The 24,348-nt window shown below is 41.2% G+C and overlaps 1 protein-coding gene across 2 annotated transcripts in view; it reads right to left on the bottom strand.

The window, feature by feature from the left end:
* The window catches only part of Lca5 (lebercilin LCA5), a 93,084-nt gene extending 74,281 nt beyond the window's left edge, over positions 1-18,803 (bottom strand). Inside the window, exons 1-3 of one of the 2 annotated variants that reach the window (XM_060384682.1) lie at positions 18,636-18,803; positions 15,213-15,450; positions 3,840-3,934 (exon numbers count right to left, since the gene is read on the bottom strand). The gene's annotated coding sequence lies outside the window, so the exon portion shown is untranslated. The remainder of the gene's footprint in view (positions 1-3,839; positions 3,935-15,212; positions 15,451-18,635) is intronic. The other variant, XM_060384683.1, reaches the window with a different exon arrangement.
* Between the last annotated feature and the right edge of the window lie 5,545 nt (positions 18,804-24,348).

Genomic DNA, 24,348 nt, shown 5'->3' with positions numbered 1-24,348 from the left:
GCAACTTGTGTTCTTGAAGCATTTCATAGATCATTTCAAAATTAAGCGATGATAAAAGATATGACTGGGCCGAGAAGCCAAATTTTAACTGTGACTCACATTTAATTTTATTAAAATCAGCACCTATTTCTAATATTTGCCTTTTAAAATCATTATTATTTAAGTCATTTGTGATAAGAAATTATCCAAACTGTCCTGAAACTTAAAAATTTTTAACTCTTACAGAATGACAAAAAGCATGGACATGTTGTAATCAAAGAAGAACTAAAGAATGAAAACAGAAATGTCGGAAGCTACTAACAGAGAAATGAGAGAGCCGAAACTCCTTCCCCAGGAATTCTCCCAGACTGTAGCAACCATCACCAGGCAGTAGCCTTCCAGCGATAATTGCATTAGGATATTTACATTTGTACTAAACGAGGACCAGCAGAAAATGCACTGCCATCAGTCACGGGTAAGCTTGCAAGAACACAAGCTCCCTTCATCCAGCAAACATTACATGTCCAAAGAATGCCTTTCCCCTAAGTAAATTTTAATATTTTATGAGACAGTTATTCATTTGTATGTCTTATTTGGCAGACAAAAAACTTTTTCCATCATGCCGTTCTGAAGGAAAAGTTACACTAATTGCAGGAAGTTTGGAATTCATCATGCTGAAATATTATTTATATTACAGTTTATTATTTGGAACCTCATTGATTTAAGGAACTGAGATTGTTCAAATCCAACAGGGCTATTGCTTTCCTTAGAGCTATCACGAAAGGAAATATTTACTATGCAAATTAATATCATAAATGGGACTCTCCTAAGAGAGCAAAGTAATTTGAACATTTTAGCTATGGGAGTCAAATGAATTTCTCAGGACTAAATGATGCCAGGAAGGAGGGGATCTGGCCACAGGGGCATGAGCAAAGGTGAGACTATGTATACACAAGCTCTTGCTGGGAATAGTGCAGAGTGTGGCTATAGAAATGAATGAACTGCAAAGAGAGAGCACAGTCTGTCTGTACACAGAAGGGCCATCCACTCTAAGAGGAGTAGGCCATTACTTAAGGTGCTGTCTCCAGAAGGGTGGCGGATGATCCTGGCCTCAAGCCCAGCCCTGCATGGTTGCATAAGAATACCATGCATATGTAAATTTCACCATAATTTTAAAAAGGGTAGACCTTATTTGAGTGTATTTAAACCAGAGTCCCATTAATCAATATAATCATATTTCACTTAGGAGAACCCAGTACTCTGAATAAGTTCATTGTGAAATAGGAACAGTACACCACATGAGTACCCTGCGTGGTTGGCAGACCAGCGATAAAACAGCTGTTGTTCATCGAGAGATTCTGAAGACAAGAGGAAGGGAATCTACAGAAAGAGTTCTCAGCCCCGTGGGGATGATCATAGTTAGCTGTTACTCCTGAAACTGTTCAAGCGTATGCATCACAAAATAGCATGATACATTCTATGTTAGGCGGTTAGAATCACACCTGTGATTCTAGCACTCAGGGAGGGATAGGCAGGGGGATTTCTGTGAGTTCGAGGCCATACTGGCCTATAAAGCAAGTCAAGGACAGCCAAGGCTACACAGGGAAACCCTGTCTCAGAAAAAAAAAAAAAAAAACTTTATGTTATCACCACGTGAAAACAGTTATGACTATTTTGGTGGCACTACAGGGAGTGACTATTTCTTTTACTATAATATCTGATACAAGCCTGGTAAAGAAAGGAAGGAATGACAGGATTAAAAAATTCAGAATGGAGAAAAAAAATAGTTCATACTATTCTAAGGGGTAGAAAGGGGAGAAAGCTGACGGGAATCTAATATTCTAGGTCTAAATAATAGACCAACTGATCCATGAACTTGTAAATTGGAACACATCGTCCTCTCACTCTACACTCACAAAAATATTAGAGAAGGGGAAAAAAAACAGATTAATCAACCTTCATGCACTCAAAATTAAAGAAGAAAAGAGGAGCAGATGGAAGACAGCCGGAGGCCAGCCCGCCACAGGAGCCATTATGATATGCTGCAGAGATGGGAGAGAAAAAGGAGACTGATCTGAGCACTATGAAGAGAGGCAGAACTGGAGACAAAGGAACATCCTGAGGTGAGTAGCCTGCCCTGCCACTTGGGGTGGTGGTAAAATCCTAGCAGGCGCTGCTGCTTAGGGCCGTGTCTAGGTCCGTGGCCATGCAGCAGCAGGGATCTGTGTTGATGTCTGTGGCCCATGTTACCACCAAGGGCCGTGCAGATGTCCCTGGTCTGGGATGCTGCCTGGGACCGTGTTGATACAAAGAGCTGGCCCACCCTTGGCTGGCTATGGTACTGGGAAGAGCTGGCTCTACCCCTCACCAGCACTCAGGAAAGAGGGCTCTGCACCTCACCCGGCCGCACAGTAGAGCTGGTGGCAAAGGCAGGGTAAGCCGGCCCTGAGGCAATGAGAGCAGAAGAGCTGGCCCTGTCCCTTGCTGGCTGTGGCACTTGGGTGAGCTAGCCAGGACTGGAGAGCTGGCCCTGGCGGTGTGGATAGAGGAGAGCTGGTGGGCTGACCAAGTCAGCTGCCACCCAGGCCAAGATCCTGGGTTTTGAGTTGGCTCACCCCAACATCTACCCCATCTGTGAACTGCTGGAGCATGTGAAGGGGCCATTCCTGCTGATCCAAAGCTGCAGGATCCCCATGACACAGGGCAACAACAGCATATCTGACAGGAGTCCCACGAGGATCCAGTGTTAGAGTGTAGCAGAAGCCAGAGACCTCAACCCAGACCAATGAGTCATTGTGATGAACATTTGCAAATAAACATATTTGGACATAAGGGTGTACTACATGACACACTGTAGCTTCTACATCAGAGATGATTTGTTTGTTTCTTTTTTTCTTTTAAAAAATCTTTATTTATTTATTTATTTATTTTGTAGAGGATGTTGCAAGATTCGAGGGTGGACACAAAGGGACAGGGGATGAGTGGGATTGGGATGCCTGATGTGAAATTCAGAAAAAAATCAATAAAATTAAAAAAATAAATAAAGACAAAAGGAAACAATGTCTATCAACTTTAAAACAAGTAAGAGAGAACCCCATTGGAACCCCATTGGTTCTGTAAGTGAGCAAATCAGAAACAAGGGGTGATCATTAAAGTTGTGTTGCAGGTGCAAAAGGAAGGCAAGCAGGATGAAACAGTTCGGAAGTTTCTGAGGGGGAACCACATCAATGAGAGAATACAGCTGCTGCTGAGAAAACAATGTGTGGGCAGAAAAGCCTGGGACCAAAGGCATTCGGGCAGCGTCAAACAAGCCCAGCTGCACCAAGGTTTTGGTCCCTCATGCTCTTTCCTGAAAGACGGAAAGTGGGCATTGAAGGAGGAATGGGTGAATGACTGCTGTGCTTGAACCAGGTCAGCAGAAAATGGAACACAGATGGCCGAAAATGTTCAGACGTACCAGAAGGGAAGTCACTCAGAAAGCAAGAAATTCTACAAAGAGGAGGAAAAAACGAAAGACAGGAAAGCAGAAAGGAGGAAGCAGAGGAGAGGAGGGATATGGGGTGGTTGTGAATAAGTCACATAAGACAAGGAAGCTAGGCTGAGGGGAGACCCACTTGTCAAATAAGGGACAATCTGAGCACCAAAATAGCTAAGTGCAGTAATGAATATAAATCATTGAAAAATCCATGAGACTGTATCAGTAACAAAACCCCTGTCCATAAACACACAGACACACACAAAGTGGGGATACTTTAATTCAGTAAAATTCTGAATGCTAACTGTTGAATGTAGGGGGTATGCTGGAAATGGGAAGTTATTAATTGGAAGTCACGACTAAGAACTAAAACAGACAAGCTTACCAACATATTCTAACTCTGCCGGGAGGAAGATCTTTGCATGGTTTAAAAGTCTCTCCACATAGCTTCCTTCACAGCTGCCGAAATAAAACTGGTAACTATATATACATATATAAGAATATATATATATATATAGAGAGAGAGAGAGAGAGAGAGAGAATGCCACTGTTTTAGTCTGCATGATTTATTAAGAATAGAGCTTATGTTGTCCCATGAATCTGGAGGCTGGGACATCTGGAGTCATGGTGCTGGAACCTTCTTAGCTTTGGTGCACATCTTGTGTTGAATCTTAACATGGTGGGAACATGAAAGGGCACACAGGAAGGGCAAAAACCAGAAAGCAGCCTCACATCCTAACAACCTGCTTTCTTAATAATCAATGCCGAGTACAGAGTCTTGTCACTCAATTAAGAGTTAACCCAATCTCACGAGAAAGGCAATAACCATTTTAATTACCCAGGCATTGATTAAACATCCCATCTCTACTACAAGAATGGAAATCAAAGTTCAACATGAGTTTTAGTGGGTACAAACAAAAGAAACCCTTTAGAAGTAAACATGAAGACGTTTAGATAGAAGAACATGATGGGTACAGATTTAGCTGATTTGATGGTCATATTGGCTTCTCTGGCTGTGAGAAGCACCATGGTTAAAAACACACACACATATACAACAGCAACAACAACTTCAGGAGGAAAAGGCTTATTTCAGCTCACAACTCTCAGGTTACAGTCCATCACTGAGAGAAGTCAGGGCAGGAACCTGGAGGCAGGAACGGAAGTGAGGCCATAGACTTCTGTGTTCCAAGGTCTCTCTCTACCTAATGCCTTGCTATGGTCTCTGTATTTGTTCCCATCTGCTGCAGAAGAGTGCCTCTCTGATGATGGCCAAATAATGCACCCTTCTATGAGTACAGCAGAATATCATTAGGGGTCATTTCATTGCTACTTTGTTTGTTTGTTTTTTAGATGAGTAGTATTTAGTATTACCATAGGTCTCTGGGATATCTGGTCTCTGGTCCTTGGTCACCTAAGCAGTGTCTGGTATGGGTTCCATCTTGTGGACTGGGCCTTAAGTCAAAGCAGACATTGGATGCTTACTTCCATTTGTGCCCTAGCATGTTTTTTCAAGCAGGACATATTGTAGATCAAAGGTTCTCTTAGAAAGATGGGAATAAATCTATCTCAAAATTCAGCCTCGTGTATGTACCCAAAAGAAGCTTCGATCTACTACAAGGACACTTGCTCAACCATGTTCAGTGCAGCTCTATCCATAATACACAGAAACTGGAAATAACCTAGATGGCCCTCCACAGAAGAATGCATATAGAAAATGTGGTACATCTATATAATGGTGTGTGCTAAGCTGTAAAAAAAAAAAATCACACACACGCAAAACTCACACCATGTAATTTGCAGGCAGAACCATTTTATTTATCCATACTAATAACAATATCATCCATTGTATAGTATATTAAAATATCCATTTCTAACATTACTATTGCCTGCTATGTTGCAATTAGTTACAAATTTTAAAAAGTTTTATTTGTTCATTTATGTGTATATAAAACTGTCTTAGTCAGGGTTTCTACTGCTGGGAAAAAAACACCGTGGTCAAAAGCAACTTGGAGAAAAATGGGTTTAGTTCATTTTACAGCTTGTAGTCCAATATTGAGGGAAGTCAAGGCAGGAACACAAGGCAGTAACCTGGAGACAGGAACTGAGGCAGAGGCTACAGGTGACCACTGCTTACTGGTTTGTTCCTCAAGGCTTGCTCGGTCAGCCTTCTTTCTCATACCACCCAGGACCATCGTCAAGGACAGCACCACCCATAATCGGATGGCCCTTCCTACATCAATTATTAACCGACTTCATGGACTTCTATTCAGGCAGTCCTTTTTTTTTTTTTTTTTTTTCTTTTTAAATTTTTTTTATTTTTTTCTTCACAATGTATTCATTATATATCCTGATTGAAGCCCCCTCCTTCAGTTCACCCAGTCCCACCCTCCCTCCTTCCTTACCCTATCCCCTTCTCCTAGTCCACTGAAAGAGGGAGTTCTCCACTATTGCCATCTGCCCATAGCTTGTTAGGATTGCCTGGATCCTCTTCCTCTGTGGCCTGGTAAGGCTGCATCATCAGGGGCGAGTGATCAGAGAGCAGTCAACTGAGTTCATGATAGAGGCAGCCCCTGCTCCCCTCACTCAGAGATCCACATGGAGACTGAGCTGCCAATCAGTCACATCTGAGCAGGGGGTCTAGGTCCTCTCCATGCACGGTCCTCTGTTGGTGCATCTGTCTCTTCAGGACCCCCTATACAGGCAGTCTTATGGAAGCCTTTTCTCAATTAAGATTTCCTCTTCACAAATAAGTCTAGATTTATGTCAAGTTGACAAAACCAACCAATACAAATACATATACATATTTATATATACAACATAAAGAGGTATGTGTGCATATGTAAATGTATGTATGTGGATGTATGTATACTATCACTACAGTTCTGGTCTCTGTCTTCATACTGACTAGGTTTGAACCCTAGATCTGTCATTTACTAAGTATATGACTTTGGGAAAGTTATTAGGTTCTCTAAACTTCCTTTATTTGTGAAATGGAGACAACAATAATTCCTGCCTTGTAAGGTTATTATATAACAAATATTTCAAAATTGTAAACATAAACTTAAAATATTATTATCTAATTAATAGTATAGCTTAATAATATATTGATATGAATAGCATATCTTTGGGTTCCTTTAAGTAATTTTCCAAGTATTAAACAAATTTTCCCCCTTTGACCCACTAGTTCACATACTTAGGAAACTCTAAGGTAGAGGTGTATGCGTGAGCTACTTAGAGGCCTGGAGATGAGCCAAGATGTGGTGGCTTGAATGTGAGGTCTTCCAGGCAGTCTCAGGCGTTTGAATGCTTGGTCCCCAGCTCGAGATGCTGTTTGAGTTGAATTAGGAGGTGTGGTCTTACAGGTGAGGATTTGAGGCTGGCTTTGATTTTTCAAAGCCGCTTGCCATTCCCAGTTCATTCCCTGCTTCCGGCTTGCAGTTGGAGACATGAGCTCTCAGCTTTTCCTGTTGCCCTGTCTGATGCCTGTGCCACAATTCTCTGCCATGTTTGACTCTTCTCCCTCTGGGATTGTAAGCTCAAACAAACTCCTTCTTCTCTAAATTTCCTTAGTGTTTTATCACAGCAACAGAAAAGTCACTAACGTGATGGCTCACCGTTGATTTGTGGTATTGCCTAGGCCATCATCGTTATTAAAGCTTATCCTCCCGGACGAATTCCCACCCCAATCCGCATACCACCTCATTCACTCGCACTCCCGAACTCAGGGATTCAAGAAGGAAGAGTGATACAAGCCTTTTCCTGCAGTTCAGAGTCTGTCCCAGCGTAATGAGAAAAGATCAGCTTTGCCCAGAAACTGCTTCAAGTTTACTTCAGAAGGAAAATAAACTACTTCCTGACTGATTGCCACATGCTATGCTGTACTGTCCCACCATAAGCCCAGAAATAGCACTCAAGGACTATGCATGGAAACATCTGAAACCATGAACCAAAACAACTAATTCCTCCCCAAAAAGGAAGATGATGGCACAGGGATCTTAAGTAAAGTCATCACAGAAGAACCAGCCATAAAGGTGACACTTAGTTCAGCAAAGAGAACAGTCCTTTCACACTGGCAGTGTGACTGTTGCTCTCCTCTGAAATGCTCCCTTACAGGAGCATCATTAGCCAAACCTGTCAGATCAGAGTCACAGTTTTCTCTGAATTAGGGTGGCCTGGTTGTTCCTGCATTCAAACATGTTCTGTTTAACATGGCTACCCTTTGTGGACATCAGAAGCTTCACTTTCCCTTTCATTCACAAACACGTCATTAGAGTATTTTAAAAAATGGCTGTGTGATGCTTCAACTGCTACACCCATAAACTCAGAGCAACTGTGGTTGCTTCCACAAGACCTGTACAAGATCAATCCAGTCAACATCCAGCTTCTGAGTGATAAGGCTCACTAGCTCCTACCACAGCCCAAGAGCCATTATGGATTCTGTGTTGATGGGTTCTATGGCAGAGTCAGTGTCCTTTAAGGGCCTGGTCTCTGGAAGGTCTAACAAATTCTAGGTGATGGCTCTAGCCTCATGAGTTTATGGGCAGCACAAATTGTATCCGTGGATTATTAAGGGAAAAAGAATAAGAGGCTACAAAGTTAAAATGGTTGGAGGGCTTGGTCAGGGGGAGTCAGTTCTCCAAAAGGTGGAACAAGAATGGAGGTGAAAAAATGACCAAAATACATGGTTTGAATGCATGAAATTATGAAAGAATGAATAAAATACTGTATAGCATCCTTTTGCATTTATTAAAACATACTTAATTTTAACTTTCACTTAAATAGCCATATGTAGCTAATGGACACTGTACCACTCAGTGGGAACTTGAGTTATTCCTCTTGTTTCACATGCGTAAATGGACACTTGGGAAAGTTATCTCTATAGTTTCCAAGAGGCAAAATAAAGAATAAAACGGAGACTGTATGATTGCTAAAAACAACGCTGTTTTTATTATGTTGTGGTATTGCTGTGTGTATAGTTGTAAGGAAAAGAAATGACATTTTTAAATGAATAGTGTATCATATGCTCTTGAGAGAAACATTTTTTTTTTCTAGTTGAGACATCTTCCCGGTGACTCAAAAAGTGATGGTAAATGCTAGGTGCTTATGAAATAGTTTTGAGGAAATGAATGTCTGGGAAAGGGCTACAAGGTGTCAAAAACATCAGCTAGTGAGGTGTAAACTAAGCTCTAACCTAGAGGAAGGAAGTAACAGACAGCCGTGGACATGCACACATCTGTTAATTTTTAAGTAAGCTTATAAAATAGTATGTTTCCCTATGGATTTTCCCCCCAATTTTCTAATCCATTTTTTCACGCCCTTCTTACACTTATCTAATTATGTGTTTGAGCTTCCTCATCATTAAAAAAAAAATCTTATCCATTTTCTTCTTTTTTATTATATTTTGCTCTTTCTCTCATCCTCTACAAAATTCCTCCCCATCCCTTTTCCTTTTATTTTCAGTTATTTAACCTTATGCCTCCTTTGTCTTCCCATCTCTGCCTCCTTCCTTTAGCTAATTCCTTTGCTAATTCCACATTTATCCTAAATAAGTTTTCGTTTTTAATGTCATTTTCTGTTTATGCTCATTGGTGATGGGTTGGTGACTTTTAATAGATTGCATGTTCACATCCTACATAGTTTCATGTTGCTGCTGTTATAACAGTTCATTTTCACTCATCAAGTGTTAAGGAATGCTCACTACTGTCCAAGTAAATAGCGCAATAAAAATCCTATGTATAATCCAATGAGAAAACCAAACCAACAAATAAGCAGATTGAATTATAGAAACACCAGAGGATAAAAAAAGAACAATATGATTCTTCAAAAAGAAAAATGTAACTTTTCAGCCACTGGATTAAAAAATTACCAAAATAGATAAAATGTAAGATGATGATATCAAAAGTTTCCCAGTAAAAACAATCAATGGCTTTAAAGAGGGTATATGTAAGCAGATGGATCTAATACAGACATTGGAGAGGAAAGTCAATAACACAGAGAAAAGAATCAGCAAAGTGGATGAGAATTCAGAAATATGAAACAAAAAAGTCAGAAAAAAGGAAAGATATTTTATAAAGAAAACAAATAAAAGCATAGGAAACTTTTTAAAAATGCCTTTAATGCCGGAACTCAGGAGGCAGAGGCAAGGAGATCTCTGTGAGTTCAAGACCAGCTTGGTCTACAGAGTGAGTTCCAGGACAGCCAGGGCTACACAGAGAAACCTTGTCTCTAAAAACCTAAGAAAGAAAGAAAGAAAGAAAGAAAGAAAGAAAGAAAGAAAGAAAGAAAGAAAGAAAATTAGTGTACCAACCAACTAACCAACTAAAACAAAACCACAGTGGAAAACACTTAACTTGACCAAGCATTTGAAAGGCTACCAAAGACTGAGAACAAAGGAAAAAAACACTACATTTAAACAGTAATAAGAAAAAAAAGGGCGTGGGGAGGAGAGTATGGCCAGAACATTCTGAAACTCTGGGATACAGTCAAGAGACCACAGGGAGGAGCTGAGATGGGAATAAATGTATCATGTCCAATACAATAAACGAGCAAGCCCCCAAACTAATAGAGTAGAACAAAGAACAATCCCATCAACCAAAAAAAGCAATAAAAAGTCACAGATAATAAACATCTACTTACAATAATTGTGGTGGTTTGAATGAGAATGCACCCCTCTCCATAGGCTCACATGTTTGCGTGCTTAGTACCTAGTTGTTAGAAATGTCTGGAAAAGATTAGAAGGTATAGCCATTCCTAGTTAGTTATCGCCCACGCACATGTTCCCTCTTTCTCCCTCTCTCTCCCACTTCTTTCCTCTCTCTCTCTCTCTCTTCCTCCCTCTTTTCTTCCCCTGCCCCTTCTTTGTGCTCATGGATCATATTTAAGCTTTCAACTACCACTCCATTCTGCCTGTGGCCATACTTCCTGCCATGATGGTCATGGACTCTAACCCTCAGGAACAATAAGCCCCAAATTAAATGGTTTTTTTTTTTTTTGTGAGTTGTCTTTGCTATAATGTTTTGCCATGGCAACAGAAAGTAATTAAGGCAATAATCTTAAATATAAATGGCATCAAATAACCAACAAACAGATGTGTACAGGCTGACTCAATTAAAGATTTAGATTCAACTACTTGGAGTCTGTAAGAAAAGCATGATGTCAACAATGACACCGATAGACTGAGAGTCAGAGGATGGAAATCAATCTATCAAACAAATGGAAGCTGAAACAAGCTGGGTTAGATATTTTCATGTCTAGTAAAGTAGTCTTCAATCCATAGTTAGTTAGAGAGAAAGAAAGCTACATTTGTTACCAAAAAGAAAGATTAATTAAAAGATACAATAATTATAAATTTATATGCATCCAAAGTTAGGGCTTCTGATTTTATAAAACATATATCAATAAACACAAAAGGATCAGATAGGTCCTGATACAACAATAGTGGGTAATTTCACTAACCCACTCTCATTTTTAAGTAGGCAGTTAAAACAACAACAAAAATTTTAAAAAGAAACTTTGGGTTTTAACTACATTGTAGTTCAAATAAACTGAAGAGATGCCTCCAAAATACTATAGAATATACATTCTTCCCAACAGTTTCTCTATCTGTAAAACAAACACATTCTAAGTCACAAAGCAAACCTTAATAGTACAAAATAAATTAACTTATTTCTTATCTTATCAAATAATAGAATACTATTAGAATACAGTAGCAAGAGCAGGTATGGAAACAGTGAAGACTGAACAATATGCTCTTAAGTGACCAGTGAACTATTAAAGAAATCAATAAAGATATTAAGTAAACACTAGAATAAAATGAAAACACAACTTTCCAGCATCTGACTAGAAATCCCAATAACACAGGGATTAGCCCCGAGAACTGACAAACGAGATCACATGGAATTTAACCTTCTATAAGCTGTCCAATAGAATGGACAGCTTACACAATGGGTAAAAATCTTTGGCAGCTGTATGTTAAACAAATGCTCACATCTAGAATATATAAATAACTGTAAATATTATACACAGTCTCCCCCCCCCAAATAACAGCCAATTATTGGGCTGGTGAACTAAACAGACAATTCTCAAAAGAAGAGACATAAACAGCCAATAAAACTGTAAGGTTTCAATATTCGTAGCCACCAGGGAAAAAATGCAATTAATACTGCATTGAGCTTCCATATCACACCAGTCATCAAAAACAAAAACAATCAAACAAACAAAAAAACAATCAAACAAACAAAAACCAAGCAGTGTTCTTTCTGTCATCTCTCCCTGCCATCACTATGGTGCACACAGTGGCCAACCCCTCAAGAGCACCAACAATGCTGAGAAGCAAAGCAAATGCCAGGCCCTCATCAGGCCGAGCTCCAAAGTCATCACCTAGTTTCTAAAGTGTGATGATGACACACTGGTGAATTTGAAAGCATTGATGATCACACATTATGAACCTCACAGGCAGGTTGAACAAGGGTGGGAAGGCCAGTCCTAAATTCAATGTGCTACTCAAGACCTAGAAAAAAAAGGCAGAAGAATCTGCACCCAGGCTGTCAGTTTGGCTTCATTGTACTGACAACCTCAGCCGGCATCATGGACCATGAAGAAGCAAGAGGAAAACACACAGGAGGGAAAAGTCTGGGGTTCTTTTTCTAGAGATGTTAAAAATGTATGTATAAATATATGTGGCAGGGGAAAAGAAGACAGATAGTAACAAAGGCTGAAGAAGATGCGGGGGTGAGGGGAAAATTTATTTACTTACCAGTGGGAGTGCAAACTGGTACAGACGCTGTGGAAATCTGTGTTCAGCCTTCTCAAAAAACTGAAAGCAGTTCTGCCATCTGACCCAGCTGTTATGGAGTTTGAGATCACCCAAGACAGATTAGCCAAATTTACTAAAACTGCAGCAGGGTTTCTGTCTCTCAGCCAAATCAGAGACATGCCATGCCAAAGTTGGTGGAGGAAAGCTTTTAAGGCAAAGGCCACAATTACTCCACTTCTGCAGAATTCATGGAAGAACTCTCTCATCCCCCACTGCACACAGTGAGTGTACAGAAGCTAGAGCGACAACGGTTATGCAGTTCTGGGAGGGGAGGTCAACCATTTCAGGAATTGAGGTCACAGGCCAACAGTTACTAAAGTGGGTGCCTGGTACAAAGATTGAGTTTCCTTAGCCATCACACCAGCTGTGGTGGGTTGAGGAAAAATGGCTCACAGGGAATGGCACTATTCGGAGGTGTGCCCTTGTTGGAGGAAATGTATCTCAGTCTTCCTGCTGCCTGTCAATCAAGATATAGGGCTCTCAGCTTCTTCTCCAGCACCATGTCTAGGACTGCACCACTGTACTTCCCGCCGTTAAGACAATGGACTAAACCTCCAAACTCTATGCCAGCTCCAATTAGTCATAGAGTCTCTTCACAGCAATAGAAACCCTGCTTAAGACAACGGCTATTCTGCTTTTAGGCATCTACACGGGGACTCTATCCTATTGTGGAGATGTTTGCACATCTGTGCTTCCTGCTGTAAGGACATAGAATCAGCCTGGGTGGTCCACACACACAATGGAATATTATTCAGCCCTAAGAAAGAAAGTGAAGTTATGAACATTTCAGAAAGGATAGAATTGGCATCCTTTCATACGGGATCATATTAAGTAAGTGCTGTGATTTGACTGTGAGATGTCCTTCATGGACTCATGTGTCTGAACCCTTGGTCCAGTTGATGGTCATGGTATTTGGAAAGCCTATCAGGAGGTGGAGCCTTGCTGGAGGAAATTCGTCACTGGGTAGGGGCTCTGAGAGTTTGTAGCCTCACTGATTCTGTCCCCTTGCTCTCCCTGCCTTACTCCCTCTCCCTCTTTTGTCCTCCTCCTTCCTGTGTGTGGATGAAATGTCTGTTCCTGCCGCTGTGCCACTCCCCTCTTCCCGTAGCCCCCTTACTCTGGAACCTTCTGGAACCACAAAAAAAAAAAAAAAAAAGCTTTTTCTGACACTGTCTTTGGTTATAGTGCACCAGAATAGCAACTAATATAGAAATTTAACTTAAAAGTAAAATGTGCGCTACATACTTATTTTTAAGGATCCTCAAAAAATATACAAGAGTGTCACAGGACTGACTCCTCTCAGCATCAAAATGGTAAGAAAATGCTGCATTGTTGGCAAGGGACCAGAGCCATGGTTCTCAACCTTCCTCATGCTGTGACCCCTCAATACAGTTCCTCATGTTGTGGCGATTCCCAGCCACAACATTATTTCTTCTGCTACTTCATCACTGTCATTCTGCTAGTTGGCAGTCATAATGTAAATATCTGATATGAAACCCCCATGAAAGGGTGGCCCGGCCCCTCCCAAAGGAGTCGCAGCCCAAAGGCTGTGAACAGCTAGAAGAGAGTCCGTGTTCTTTTTTTGTGTGACAACAGCAGGGCAAAGAGGTGGAACCCAGCTGCCTCTGCTGTGCTGCCAAAGAGGCATCTCGGCCTTCCGTCTGTCCTGGAACTACTGCTACTACCTGCTGAGCCTTTTCCTATTTTTCTGAATAAGTTTCTCCTCTCTCTCACACACACATTTTATTCTGAAAATTATTAGAACACAAATTTCCACTTAGATGAAATGAAATAAAATTTCCCTGGCCAAAAAAATAATAATAAAAAAAAAAAAAGGAATAAATGGATTTTTTTTGTAACAGGAGAAGGTTATATTGAGCCTCCTCAGGAAGGGAGGAATACATTCGGTTAAAGACGATCGTTTTTTTTTGGTTTCTGTTTTTCTCTCTGCATGAAGGAAAGAAATCTCTGCTGTTGGGAACGATTTGTGTTATTTTCCTCTGCAATGGAGAGCGCAGTTGATGAATGGCGTGGGCTTACTTCTCTGCGTCTCTACACAAGCCTCCATTCTCCTAGGCTATGGAAAAGAGAATTCCTTATTTCTTTAAAAAACATGAATTCAGCAGCAATTAGGCCTCTCGGTGACCTTTATGCTTGGCAGGAGAAATGTTAATAATACAAAACCATGCTGTATTTTATTCAATTTTTAGGTTTTGAACATTTTAAATTGGTTTGTGCTTTCCGGGATTTGGAAATTCTATCTTTTACTGTATCTGTGATCTTTTATTAGAACATTGATTCTCAGGAAATGGAGTGGGCATTTTGTGATTTATCATTTATCAGATACATGTTTTTGAATTTGTGTGTGTGTGTGTGCTTGCGCATGTACATACAAGCTTACCTATGTGTTTGTGGAGGTCAGAGACTGGCCTCAAGCATCTTCTCCTAGGACCACTCACCACATGTTTTCTGAGACATTATGTTGTTTCACTGAACTTGGGACTTGCTATTTGGCTTGCCTGTCTGGACTGAAAGCCCCCTGATGACTGCCTCTCTCGCCCTATTCTCGCAGTGAGGTTACAGGCTCCCGCCACCGTGTCTGGCTTTTACGTGAGTTCCGGGGATCCGAACTCAGATCCTCATGCTTGCACAATAAGCACTTTACTCACTGAGCCACGGCCTCGGCCCGGACACCTAGAACACTGCAGAAGAAAGAGTATCGATAGCAAAGCCAAAACTTAAATTATTTGTGAATAAACTGCACAAGTTGTTAATGGACTGCACTATTTGCTACTCATTTTGGAAGAACGATTAACCCTTTGTATGGGATTGCTACAGACAGTGCATTCGCTCAGCACCAGGTACCATCACACTGAGCGTCTGTTGGGCATGTGTCCATCATCCTCCCGAGAAGGAGAAATGCCAGTCCACATTCACAAGTACCTTTTGGGGGGGAGGCATTGTCTCCAGCTGAGTGAGATTCATTGGTGCTGCGCAAGTATGACAAGTCCAATCCTCCCCTCTAAACGGGAGGGGATGTTTCGAGAACTCCAGCTGTCCTCTCATCTCTCCTGGTGCTTTTCCCACTCCAGCTCTTCCGGATACAGATCTCTCATGCCTTGTCTATTGTTTCCACACTCTGTAGTCAGTGCTAATGAGTTGAGCGGCATGCTGAGGTTAGCTGTGGGACGAGAGAGATGGAAAAGAAGAAGGGTGGAATGAGGCATTCCTTCTGAGAGCATCTCAGGTTCTAGGCTGGGTTCCAGCTTGCTTTGTGGCAGAGGATGACCCTGATCGTGTGATCTTTCTGTTTTCTCCTTTCCAAGTGCTGGGATAACAGGTTTGTGCCACCATGCCCAGTTTTACAAGGCTTTGTGCATGTCAGGCAAGCACTTTATGGAATTAAATCCACGGCTTTCCTTTAGAGAGAAAATTGTTGGGACATTCCCTCCACCCCCCAGGTTTTCATTATCTTAAGAAAAGATGAATCAGCTTGCCGTGCGGCTGAGCTTCTCCTGGCTGTACTCATTCTTCCTGTTGCACTTAGTAATGAGTTTCCCACTGGACCACCATGAAGACCTCTCTGTACCCATGTGACAGTGTATTCTTTGATGTCACTCAATTTGCCAGTATTTTTTATGTCAAACGCATGCCAGAGTAATTATATCCTTAAAAAATTGATCCTATTTGTTTAGAAAGGAGTTTCCCTGGAGAGTCAACTCGTGAAGCCCTTTCCAGCATCTGAGCTCTTGTTTACCAACAGCTCCTAGTTAGAACTACGACATTTGGAATTTTACTGTTGGTTATTTCTACAATTCATTACTAATTGTTAGGAAACTGAAGTGATAACCATTATAATGGTGTACACCTGGAATCTCAGGGCTCAAGAGGCAGAGGCAGGAGGATCTCTGTGAGTTTGAGGCTAGCCAAACACACATAGCAAGCCCTAGGCAGCCAGGGCTTCATGGTGAGAACTTATCTCAAAACAAACAAAACGTCCAGAAAACTGAAGTCACAATCTATTCTATGTACATATTTTCTGTAGCATCTATTACAGGGCCAGGCTAATTGCTATTATTGATGACTTTCTGCTTTTATTGAAACTCTAGCTTTTCTTCAAATAAGCCCTGTTTCAGAATGAGTATCATGAGGTAGAACATACATGATTAACATTCACTGATTATACTTCGCTACAGGCTATGATGTTTACATTGCTTAGACAAAATAAGATCCTGATGAATGAATTTTGTGATTTTGATGTTACATAAGCTATTTCTTACTCCCTCTATACTCCTTTAAAGTACTGTAACACTTATTTGTATAAATTCAGCTTACGTAACAGAAAAAAAAATTACATTGAAAGACAATGGACCTGCAGGAAATGGCTACTGGATTATTTTCGTGTAATCTGATAAAACTAATAATAGCATTCATACAAAAGAGAAAATGGCCCAGAGTGCCAGTAAGAACAAAGGATCATCAATATGCCAATGAAAAAGAAATCCACCGATTGGGATAGAAGATGGTATCATTTTCCAGTATTATTTAAATTTTCACTGAGGTGGGACTCCTGTGGGAATAAACACACCAATGAAACCAAAACTAGATACAGATGCTCACACAGATGAATGGTCAGTGCTGCAGCTTAAGGCAGTCTGTGCATTAGCTTACTCCAGAGAAACAGATCAATAGATGAACAGCTGAGCACTGCGTAATGGCCCGGTAAGATTACTCTGGCGTTAAATCATAGGCTACTTAGCATATATAAGCAGGGTTTATTAGTGGTGTTGACTCACAGGTTAAGGAGGCTGAGAAGTCCCTTGGCAGGACAAATGTGTGCCACTGAAGCCCTGGGATGCTAGCAGTTTGACTCAGGGTTAACGCCAATGACCTCTCCACCAAGGAAGCAGAGGCTGTGATTGTCAGCTTGAAGCCAGCAGAGGTACTTGCTGTCAAGACCGACAACCTGAGCTCCTTCTGAAAAACCCTCCACGGTGGAAGGAGAGAACTGACTCCTGCAAACTGTCCTCTGACCACTACAGGTGCGTCAGGCATTCGGGGCACTCCCCAAATAAATAAATGAATAAATGTAAAATAAATAAATAAATAAATAAATAAAGGCTTACGAATAATTGAAGGTAAGGGTGGCCTGTGATAAAGAGAGCAGAATACAATGAGACAAATGGCGATGCTAGGTCAGGTGTACAGAAGAGGATGTCAGCAAGATAGTAGGGATCCATTTTTTAAATGCGTTTGTTTCTAGTTTATTTTATCATAGTAAGAATTTCATGTTTGCGGTAAGACTTTTTGTTCTCACACCAAGAAGTGGACATCAGCAGGTTTATTTTAATCTTTACCTACATGCTGTGTGTGTGTGTGTGTTTTCTGCTGACAAAGTCAAAATTAAGCTCGCTGTTGTTGTGTGTGATGGGTGTTAAGTTGAGTAAGTGCCTTTCTGGCATATACCCCGATTCTGCAGCGGACCTGTTTACCTAGTCCGTCTAGGTGCTGACCTACTCTAGTCACTTGAAGGACAGTACCTGCCTGGTTCCTTCAACCATATGCAAGAAGAAATCTGCTCTTTACTTCTCTGTCTTCACTTACACGGAATTTAACCCAGACTGCACAGATAGCTGTCAACAGGGAGCACGGAAAGCTGGGATCTGACTGCAAAACCTGAAGGCTGACCTTGGGGGCGGTCCACTCTGTTTTGTGTTGCCTGCTGACGACCCCCGTGTGTGCAATTTAGAATCTCTCCCCGTCTTCTTTTACCCCTACTCTCCCCACATGAAGGATCTTCGGGAACATACGGTTATTTCCAAGAAAAAGCCAAGTGACTATCGGAAACATTCATGTGCCATGTTGCTATCATGACAAGAACGAAGAAAACCGGGAACCCTGCAGTCTCCTAACACAAGTGTTGCTGCCAACTCCTGCATCCAGTGCAAATCATCACTTAAGCTCGGTGACTAAGCAGACAGATGGCAAGCGTGAGTCAAAACACTGCGGGGTGCTAGTTCAACTCAGAGCGCGCTGCCTCGCTCGCCGCTGGAGAGACCGGATGCACAAAACCACACCAACCACACCGCCGATTGAACCAGAGGGGAAGACTAGGAGCCCACGCCATCAAAAGGTAAAAGGAAGATGCCCAAAGTTAGAACAAATTCTGTGCGGTCGCCCTTTGATCTTTCTCTGGACGGTCTGATTAATCCTTTCCCAGGGTTCCGCGGGAATCCCCGGGAGGTGACTGTTCGCTGCACTTTACTGCCCTCTGAGCTGGGACCACCTGTTTCGAAGGTTACCTGGCCGCATTCCTGCCGCGCACCGGTCCAAAGCCAAGAGCTCAGGCCTTAACTACATCCTTACCTGGCGAAGCAGCCCGCACTGTTTAAACCACCTCACTCTTCAGCCCTTCGGAAGACATTTTTACGCGCTAAGACACCAGCCGAGGGAGGGGGAGTGAAAACCCACTCAAGAGTGTTCTCCTATTGGCATAACTGCTTTACCTAATGCAACCAAACGGGATGAGATCATTCAGAATGAATACGCATGTAATTTTAGAGACGGGCCCTAGGTGGAGCCTCAGTACTGGCGGCGACAAATGGACGAACAAATTGAAAATAAAATAAATCAAGTCCTCCAACATTTCCATAAGCAATCGTGGTAGCGTCTTAAAGAGTGGTCTGTTTGTCGTTGCTCCAGCACAGAGGACAGCGAGCTATAGAGCAGATGCTTTGTTAGGGATGACCCTCAGGAGAGCATGCTCAGTCATGAAGAATGAAGACACATGATGCCGTTCTGTCTCTGCCTTTTTTTTTAGCAGAGCGGAGTGAATGGGCGAAAATGCCCCCAAGCGTCTTTGTTTCCTATGGAGACACAAACTAATTTATTTATTAGCATATAGACTAGCTTACCTCATAAGAGAAAAGCAATCAGAATTATTTTATAATGACTTATCTTTATTAGATTATAAACACAATAACCCTGAGCACATTTTTTCCCATTTGTATTCTGCTGTGTTAATCACCACTGCCAAAGACTTCACACAGTTAATTTTTTTCAGTTTTACTGGAACATAACTGACAAGTAAATATTGCATATACTCAAGGTGTACAATGTGATGGTTTGATGTAATTTGATACTTGTAGATACGGTGAAATTATTGCCACCATCAAATTTATTAGGATAGCCATTCATAGAAGTCCATTTTTTTTAGCATTATGCTTCTTAGATTTTGAAACTTCCTTTTAAGAAATTCATATAATAATACATGAACATATATATTAACAAAAATCTAATTGTATTCATTGCCCTGTGTAAGCATTAAATTAAGATTCTGATGACTCTGTACAAATAATGCTCAACAGAAAGGAAAAGTAAGAATGTCTTCCTAAGCTAGACTAGTTCACCAACAGAATCCGTTGACTCTGTGGTTAGAAACCAGGACAGAATTTTAATTTAGATTTTCACCTTTTCTGTCACAAATTACTTTTACTTTTGATTTTAGAGAAGATTATGTTAAAAGATTATGGTGGTTAAGAGTATGATGGTGCATGCCTACAGTGCCCGCTAGTCAGGAAACTGAGGCAGGAGGAACACTTGAGGTGAAGAGTTCAGAACCAGCCTGGGCAACATAGTAGACCCTCTTTCAAAACAACAACAAAATATTATAGAAGTTAACAAATTCGGGGTACTTCTCAAATTGTTCTGAAAGTGGCTGCTTTGGTCACCTCAGCTTGGACTGTGATGACCTTCACACACCTCTAATTGAAACAGCATTTGCTTCTGTTACGGGTTCAGGAATAGCTGCTCACTGACCACTGAGACACCAAACTCAACTCAACAGAGGTTTGTTGAACCCTAAACAGAAACTGACTGGTCAGGGCTATAATCTGGACTCAGGAGCCAGACTATGACATTGGTCTTCTTCTGAGGCAGGTTTTTTATACAAAAACAAACAAACAAACAAACAAAACCCTAGGTAACAAAACTGTAACCAGGTATAGGAAACAAACTGCATGCAGCTAGGTAACAACCAGGTAACAACAACAAAATTGTAACCAGGTATCCAGGTGTAGGAAGCAACATAATATCATTTTGACTAGCTAGACAAAGGGTCTCTACCTGACCTTTAATTTGATTGGTTCTGGGGGGGGGGAGCTTCATTAAGTGTCCAGGTAACAAAGTATACAAAGTTTGAGAAATGAAACAATAGAGACATAATCAAAATGGACACACTTGGAAGCAAAATGGCTACTGATATGCTAAAGGCTACAGCAGGTATTAACAGAGGAGCCAAAGTTATGCTAAGAAATAAAGTACGTCTCAACAGAGGGGCTATAGAATTTAAGCAGGTTGGAACACTTCAACTTTGAATTTAGGCAACAAACCACAATAGTGTAAACATCACAGGGGACTGCACCTATAATGGACATTAGTTGTTTCTCACGCCCATGTGAGAAATTAGTTGTTTTATCACAATGTATGGCAAACACAGCCAAATATCAGTTAAATAAATCATTACTTTCCAATTATTCTGTATACAGTATAACTGTATCAAATCTGTTTAATGATTTGTAACTGTAATTTAATGTAGTTAGTTTTTGTGATACTCACTTCTACATGACTTATTGTATTCACTTAAACGTATCATCCCAGCATAGATCTCCACAGCATGACGAACTGCTAAGAGGTCCAAAACACAGAAGAAAGCAAACCTTGTAGGGGTACATGCCCTCACTCCTGAATTCCTGCTCAGGGTACCCTGAGCTGGAGCCAGTTGATACAGGGAAACTAAAACAAAGATGTAGTGACATGATCAGAAAGTACTTACATGGGTAAATGTTAAGTTTACTTATCATTATACCCACAGATAAGAGTACTTTTCATCACTTATCTTTTTACAGAAGATAGAGACTACTAAAGAAATCCACAACTGGTTAAAATGCAGAGAGAAACTGACTGTGGATACCCAAACCCAGCTAATTCATCTACAGCATGACCAGTATACCTAAGGCTCAGGAAATATTGCAAAAAGAGAGGCAGAAACATTCTAAAAGCCAAAAGATCAGGATGTCTGCCATGAAAAAGTGTCTTCTCTATATGACAAAGAACCTGCCCTACCCGTGAAATCTCAACAAAATGTGTGTGTGCACATGTGTGTGTTTGTGTGTGTGTGTGTGTATTATTGCCATTGCTCATGGTTGCTCACCAGAACTTAAGATCCTATTGCTGAACACTTCAGTGAAAGGATAAATCAAGCTGGAGCTGAGCTAGAAGCTTCCTTCCTATCCGCTAGCCTTTATAGTACCAGAGCGTGCTGTTCGGGGTGCTGGAGGACAAAAGCCATCAACAGTTTTACCCAGTTGTGGATTCTGTGAGCTACAATCATGGCTTGCCAGGCAAGGTGTGCCCTTTATTACGGTAATCGCATGACTGTTCTGGGGGTAGTCAAGCCCTTTCTGATCAGACTTGAGGCCTGCTCTGTAAGAAGGAATTCATGCCTGGTTCTATGAACCTGACCAAAAGCCAATGGGAGGTCACAGGACCTCTTGGAGAAGCTACTATGTTTGTTTTGTTAAATGGCCACATTGTCAAACTGCTACCAAAACATTTATATCCACAGGTTAGTGGGGCACCAAGTCATTAGGCAAGTTTCTTACTGTAGTGGGGTGGTGGTTAATGCAGAAATCCATATCTAGCCAAAGTAACCAGTGTAAGTTATAGCAGAGTGCTCAGCCCTAAGTGGAACAGCTGTCTCACACTTCACCCCTCAAGGCTCACAAAACACGGCCAGGAAGAGGATGAAAAAAATGTAAGAGCCAGAGGACAATGATGGGGAGATGTACAGCAAAAAGATGTCCCGTGGAGATGCATAGCTGATTGCACACATGAGCTCGCTGCAGCTGCATCTATACAAGATCAGCTCAAGATTAGGCCCCTCAACAAACTATCACAAATGGGGAGGGACCAGTGAAACGCCACCCTTCCCTGGTGTGTGTGTGTGTGTGTGTGTGTGTGTGTCATTTTCTTCAAGAGTATAGACTGATTAGTTGCCCCTGCTTTCATAAATAGCCTCCCACAGGTATTCAGGCAAGAAATTCTAATGAAACCCAGGGAAACACACACACAAGAAGAGATAGAAGTAGGAGGGAGGATTGTTGTGAAGAAAGGTTTCAGTGGGAGAAAGACCTAAAAAGAAATGAAACAAGAAATAAATGAGAAAGGGGAGTGGGAGGTGGAAAGGACTAAAGTTCATTATGTACCATGGGAAACAATTTACAAATCTAGTCTTAGTATTTAATACTGCTTTCCTCTTCCTTCTCCTTGCCTCCTTCCTTCTTTTCTTTAAGAGAAACTGACTTTTGAGTTATCCAATAGTTAGGAAGAACACTGTGATCGTGTCTGTGATGTAGTGTACGTATGTATCACCTGTCTCAAATTATTAGCTGTGGCCAATGTTTATCAATTTGTAAATGTTGGTAACCATCCCCTCACCTTCAACTTGGTGACTGAGAGATATTCAGAACTTTATGTTACACCACATATGTTTTCATCATTAATTAGGACATTGAATGCTTCTAACTCAATGTAACATGATTATAAAATACTTGAGTTTGGATGTTTCATGTCCCTAGAGCAAGATGTATTAAATCAAGTGTTTTCCTGAGGAGCAGATCTTCAAGAGGAAAGGCCCAGGGAGACTAGGTCATTGCAGGTGTGCCCTCAAAGGGGATTGTGGGATATCAGCCGCTTCCTCTACTTCTTTTGCTCCCTGGCAATGAAATGAGAAGTGTCTGCCATTGTTGTCTCATGCCCTCACCAAAGAGGCCTAAAAGCAAGGGGTCACGTGACCAGGGGCTGCAATCTTTGTCAACATGAGCTAAAATAAATGTTTTGTCCACATAATTTAATCGTCTTTAAGTATTTTGCAGTTCTGATAGAAAACTGACTAATATGCTGTATATCTTCTTCGATTTTCTTTTTTCCAAAATTAGGTAAGATACTTACATTAATAATAAAAGTAGCTCCAGTCATCCTTATTTACAGTAAAGTTTTTCTTTTGGAATGATTTTACCCTCCCTAAGAAAATATACAATAGAAATTTCTAGTACATCATTTCCTCAACTTTGCCCACTACAGAATGCAACCCAGGGTTCACATTAAGATCATTCCTCCTCACCCTGCATTGTCTACCTACACCAAAATGTATATCTCCATTTTCACGCTGATAAATAGTTAGCGTGTTTCTAACTTTTCATTATTACAGCTGACAGCATCATGCGTCATATGTGACTTCTCTGGATTCTTCAAAGTGGTTAGCATGGTGTAGCCATGAACACAGGAAAGTTCCCACTGTTCCAAGTTTTTTCCAGCCCTTAGCCTTACCATGCTACATGTCTGTTTTTCAAGACAAAGTTTCTCTGTGTAGTCCTGGCTGTCCTGAAACTCACTCTGTAGCACAGGCTGGCCTTGAGCTTGGAGATCCACCTGCCTTTGCCTCCCAAGAGCAAGCATGAAGAGTATGGCCATTACGGCACAGAGCCAGGCTACATTTTTAATCAATGTTACAGGTCTGAAATAACATTAGTAACCTCTGTCTTTATTTTAATTTACATTTCTCTCAATACTGGTAATCATGTAGCTGGGTTTCTAAGATGGCATCTCAGACAGAGATATCAAAATGAGAGCTGCTGGTCCTTACAGAGCAAAGAGTGTGGCATCAGCTCCACCACAGTGCACTGTTCTAGGCAGTGGAGGGAAGAGATCTCCCCCTGGAAGGGAAGGATGTCAGACAACTACAGCTTCCCCTCATCAACCACAAGGTCCATTTGCAGAGGTGTTGTGGTGTTCCATTTGTTCAAATCATTGATGGTCTTGCTAATGTTTGTCTGACTGTCCCATCTGTTATCTACCCGTGTGTTAACACTTCCCACATTATATAGGTGAGTTTATTATACTTTCTTATAATTCTGTCATTTTTCTAATGTATTTTTACACTAAGAAGATAGGTTTGAATTCAGGTGGAAGGCAGAAAAATTGTGATTTCAAGGAGAGCTTAGAGGAAGAGAGGGAAGGA

Source organism: Meriones unguiculatus, chromosome 6 (assembly GCF_030254825.1).
Source record: "Meriones unguiculatus strain TT.TT164.6M chromosome 6, Bangor_MerUng_6.1, whole genome shotgun sequence".
NCBI classification, from domain to species: Eukaryota; Metazoa; Chordata; class Mammalia; order Rodentia; family Muridae; genus Meriones; species Meriones unguiculatus.
This window is presented reverse-complemented; position numbering and strand designations above follow the sequence as displayed.